At 45.2% G+C, this 5,217-nt stretch overlaps 1 protein-coding gene and 1 long non-coding RNA gene across 3 annotated transcripts in view; one reads left to right on the plus strand and one right to left on the minus strand.

Annotated features, from left to right (window-relative positions):
* The window catches only part of CNOT6 (CCR4-NOT transcription complex subunit 6), a 33,552-nt gene extending 33,303 nt beyond the window's left edge, over positions 1–249 (minus strand). The window contains exon 1 of one of the 2 annotated variants that reach the window (XM_027682468.1): positions 82–249. The gene's annotated coding sequence lies outside the window, so the exon portion shown is untranslated. The remainder of the gene's footprint in view (positions 1–81) is intronic. The other variant, XM_027682466.1, reaches the window with a different exon arrangement.
* A 2,970-nt stretch (positions 250–3,219) lies between these two features.
* LOC113967077 lies at positions 3,220–3,913 on the plus strand. The gene is made up of 3 exons (XR_003534086.1): positions 3,220–3,447; positions 3,553–3,650; positions 3,756–3,913. It is a non-coding gene; the product is annotated as an uncharacterized LOC113967077 (long non-coding RNA).
* The last annotated feature ends 1,304 nt before the right edge of the window (positions 3,914–5,217 follow it).

Genomic DNA, 5,217 nt, shown 5'->3' on the forward strand with positions numbered 1-5,217 from the left:
CGGCACCCCCCCCCCCCGCGGTGCTGCCCCCCCCGGGCTGAGCCCCCTCCCCTCCGGGCCGGGCGCCGGGGCCGCCCCTACCTGTGGCTGCAGCATCCCCGTCCCCCCGCCGCCCTCGCTCCGCCGCCTGCCTGGCTCTTTGTTTCCTGCCGCGGGCCGGACGGGAGAGCGGCTCCCCCCCGCCTCCTCCTCACACTCATTGAAAGCAAACAAGCATCATGGCGGCGCTGGCGGCGGCGGCGGCTGCGGGCGGGCCAGCCCCCCTCCTCCTCCTCCTCCTCCTCCTTCCTCTCCTCCTCCTCCTCTCCCTCTCTCCGCCCCGCCTGCCCAGGCCGCCCGCACTGCGCGGCCGCGGAGAGGAGCGCGGGAGGGGGCGCAGCAGCGCCGGGGAGGGGTGAGGGGGAATGAGGAGGGAGGAGTTTGGGGGGGATTTTGGGGTACGGCCTCGGGAACCGGGGAAAGGGGGAGGGAAGTGGGTGAAAGTAACGTCACGAAACCGGTGCGAGCGGTGTTATGGCAGGGAAAGGGTTCCGAGCAGGAGCGAATGGAAATAGCCGCTTGATTGGAAAAGAACTTTTAAAAATTCTCCTGCAAAAGCCCAAATCGGGAGCTCAGCCTTGCGGTGGATGAGCTCAGGCACGGTGCGGGTGGTGGGCCTGGATGCTTTTTAGGAAAGGGAATAAATTTTCTACGTTTGTGTCTTCGCTGGCAAGCCAGGGCCTCGGATCCTCTGCTGTGACATTTTCAGAAACAATGTTTACCGTGAAATGTCCCCCAGAATTGCCCAGCAGCACCTTTCTGAAACTCAGGTTGTGGCTCGTGTAATGTTCTCCCTTGAACAGATTAATGGATGCAAACAAAGATATTTAGAAAAATAAAGCATGTTCTTGTTAAATGTTGTTATTACTGTCCCTATGTAAAAAGACTTTACAGTATGATGAGAGATGCTAAGGGAGATGGTGGTGGGGAAGTGCCATCCATGGTGTAGTGTTAGCATAAATCATAAATAATGACTTCCAAATCAAGGATTTCCTCAGTTTTTCAGAGAGTTAAAATGTTCAAGCATTGGTGATGCAGCAGCAAATGAGCACACCACCTCATCCAAAGGAATAGTAAAGAAAAAGGCATTGTCCCACATATAGAACCCTGTTTCTGGTCTGGGAAAGCTGAGTAAGAATTGAAGGCTCTTCTGCTTAGGTATAACTGGATATGTAGCTGGAAATAAGTAGCACTTACACTGTTGTGCAAACAAGGCATTGTCTTTTAACATAATTCAAGGGAGAATGGTACCTGGTCGAGTTTTGAGGAGCACCACCACAAACCAGCGAGGGCAGTGCTTTGAAAAACATGACCCTGGCCTGCTGCAGACCAAACCTGCTCACAGAACATCCTCCACAGAAAGGTTGAGCCCTTTGACACTTTTTTGGAAATAATCCTGCTATACTTCAGATTTCTGTTCAGCCTTATCAGATCATATATCTGAAATGCTCTCGGATGATAAACTATCTCCTCGCCGCATGGTGCAGTCCTGTGCTGGAGATACCCGAGCCTGCTCCATTACGGATGTGCACAGGCTCTGGCAGAATATCCTATCTGCTCCCCGGGCTTGGCTGGCTCTGGAGAGCTGACAGTCATTCAGAACTACCTCGAGTAGCTCTACATGTCATTCTCCTGCACTGCATGTCTTTTCTTTCCGATAAGCAGCTGTCCTGCACATTCTTCAGTTAATACTTTCTGGGTCAGATATGGCCTCAATAGACTATATCATTTTGCCCAGAGCTAATTCTCCAAAAGCAGTAGGAAAGTCTTTGAATACGTTGCAGGATTTTCCAGGAATTGCTGCTCAGCAAAGAAAATTTAGTTGATCATAAGTCTCTCAAAAAACGCTTGCAGGGAAACTTCATTCCTCAGGGATGGATGCTGGGGTAATATTACATTAGACATGGAAAGGTCTACTGGCAAGGGCCTTCATTGCTGCAAGTGGAGAACAAATGGCAGAAAATACTGTAATTCTCAAATAACTGAGATAAGCAAAAAAGAGCATTAGGGGAAATAATTTAAAAGCAATTAAAAATAATTCTGTATTATATTATTGCCTGTTACACAGAGTAACAGGAGGTCACAGCAATTTGGCAGATTACAAGTTAATGAACTTTATGATAACGCTACAAGTTGTTTATAAAAAACCAGCAATATTTGAAGAGCCTAAAGTTATGGTCTTTTATGTCAACAATTCTTCTTTGAACTGCCAGCTTATGTGGTTTGAAACAACAGAATGAAGTAAAAACAGGTATGTGGGGGTTTTTTTTAGAAACTGTTATGTTCTACTGAATTTCCTGTGCAGAAGTGCTGCTGCTCATCTGTACATATGATTAACTTTTGCTCCCTGAAAGTGTTATCAGACCAGGCAAACAGCAGAGCAGATGGCCAGTGCCAGTATCGGTGTTTCTGGTCTGGGTGTTTAATGAGATCTGAGAGTGTAACATGAGCCTCTTTCATTTTGTCTGTCTCGCATGGCAGATATACTTGGTGCAAGTGCTCTTGTTGCTCAAGGTCACAGATTCATCAATCAAAAGAGAGCCTTTCCCATTAATCTTTTACCTGCCCATGACAGTTTCCATACGTCTCAGGAGCTGCCATGTCTCACGGAGCACCGTAGTCCCGAGTTTGGGACAGTACTGCTGTGAAAGACAGCCAGGTTAGAGCAGAAATTAGTCACTTTTTAAAGCACAATGTTAAGGTTACCGTACTCTGAGCATAAGTTTTCATTCATTAACCCTAAAAAGAAAAGCCTTTCTGTGCTGTGCAATAGGCCTTCAGTTGGGCCAAATCTCACTTGTGGCACACAATCACGTGTCCCACATGATGAAGGTGAATGTCCTACAACGTTTCTGACCTTACAGCTGGAGATAGAAGTATTTGCTGTGAGTAGTTTAAAGACTTTTAGCATCCCCACCATCTCCTCTGTTACACACATCTGAGGCTGGAGCCATGTCTGGGAGGCCTCAGGGAGAGCCACTCGATCCATCTCACCAACACTTGCAGCTGGTTCGAGGTCCTGGTGCCTCTGTGCACTGACAGAGGGATGTGAAACTTGTGGTAGAGAGTTATCTTTGTGGCTGAGCTATGGTACTTTCTGCTTTGTTTAAATTGCCAAATTTGGTGAAGTTATACTCTTAAAATATCTGTGTACAGTTGCACAGTAGAGGCTTGTTTGACTTTTAAGTTCTTTGTAGTAAAAGGCATATCTTCATCCTGCACGGCTCATACACCATCACCCCAGAGAACAGGCACAGAGGTGTCATGGCTTATGGAAGCTCATGTGTCTGGGGTCACGGAAGAGGTGGCCAAGGAAAGGCTCAGTCCTCTCTGCTCCCCCCCCTTCTGTGCCCAAATGTGACAAAACCAAAGTAACTGGAGGCAGGAAATGAATCGAGCAGAGTTATGGTAAAGTAGGGGAGATAATGAGGAGGAAAGAAGGGAGTAACTGGGAGAAGAAGGAGAGGAATCCCAAATAGGAGGGCAGAGCTTAATTATGTTCTACACTTTTAGTCTATGTAGGTAGAGACAGGAAACTGCAGGATAGCTTCCATGGCAGTTGAGATCAGTGGGATAACTGCTCTGAACGTGGGATATGCCTAAAATGACAGGTACTCTGAAAAATGAGGACTTGGAGCACTCATATTGTGCTTCTGAAATCATTGCATTTTTAATGATTTCAGCCTTAAGTTTTATGGCCTGTTCTCCATCTACAGAGTGAATGTAAGAGCATCTTCTGTCACAGCTGGATAGTAAAGATAAATCTTTGATGTTTATTGAGCATTAAAACTACAGTGAAAGCTCCATACAGAAAGCATTGAGGCAATTAATATTCCTGCTTTCCTCTGCATGGAATGGAGTTCAGTGGTTTCCAGAAGACTTGTATGTAAAAAGGTAATTGAAAACTCCCCTTGTGCATATCCACAACAGAGATGAATTCAGGAATTTTAATCCTGGAATGGCACAATTTGTAGGTAAGGGCTTTGCAGCCTTAGAATGACTTTAATATCCATTGTTAGACAAAAGTAGACTAAGTGCTTAAAAAGAAACTGAATAAGATCAAAAGCTTTCTTTCTAGAAATAACTGCATTTTAGTAGGAAGACTTCCATAGCAAGAGAAGAGTTTCTAACTCCTTTTTGCCAGCTATGCTACTATTTAACACTGCCACCACCTGAGATACTTGTATACCATGTTTAGATGACTATTCTAATTATTTAGATATTTGATCTGTTATCAGGATTGTAGCAGTTTAAAATGAATCTTGTTCTCTACCTCAGGTTTCCAGGTCTGTGGAGCATTTAGTCATTAACGTATTCTAGTGTGTGCATTTGTGCTATGCTATAGCAGTGAAGTAACAGATCTGAGAATGTCTTAATTCTTACTTGTCCTAATCAAATATTAAAATCTGAATGCTGTTAAGAAGCTGGATTTATGAACCATGATGTTGTTTACCTCATTGCCATTTTTTAGATACAGACTGATTCTTACAGATTTTTGTCTCTAGAATCACCTCTCCAACTCTCGGTCACCTGTCTCCAAGAAGGTATCCATCTTTTTATATAAAAAACAAAGTTGATTACATGAAAGAAAAAGCTAAAGGTACGACCTGTGTGCATTCATTATGTGGGCAGAGCTCCTGGTTGCATTCAGAGCTCTGCAAAAGGAGCACAAGGCTTTGCCTTTCACAGCAAGAGCTTTTATGTATGTGAGTGAATAGAGCAAATTGCTATGAAAACCTGAATGCCCAGTTATGGAGTCACAACTTAGAGGTTAAATGCCAAATAATGGTGTTATTGATGTAAGATGGAAGAATTCTCATTAGTGGAAAGCAAGTGCTCAAACAAACCCATCCAGATTTTTGGTCTTTTCTACCATACCCTCTTCCCTTTGTACCCATTTTGGCGGGTTTTTTTTTCCCCTTCTTCTGTCAGCATCTTATTTTTCATCTTTATTCACTGTTGCTTTCTACGCTTCTCCCTAGCAGCAGAAACATATTTACTTGCAAGCTGATCCCATCTGTGCTCCCGCGCTTCCCCCCGCCGTGGCACTGCGTGTCTGATGGAGCTTCCTGCCATGGGTAGGAGGCTCCAGCCTTCCAGAGTGCCAGGATTTCCCACCGTGGATCAGGAGGGCAGGGCGCTGCCGACTGGGCATGGTTTAAAAAAAAAAAAAAAAAA

Source organism: Neopelma chrysocephalum, unplaced genomic scaffold (genome assembly GCF_003984885.1).
Source record: "Neopelma chrysocephalum unplaced genomic scaffold, ASM398488v2 Primary Assembly neopelma1_63, whole genome shotgun sequence".
Lineage (NCBI taxonomy): Eukaryota > Metazoa > Chordata > Aves > Passeriformes > Pipridae > Neopelma > Neopelma chrysocephalum.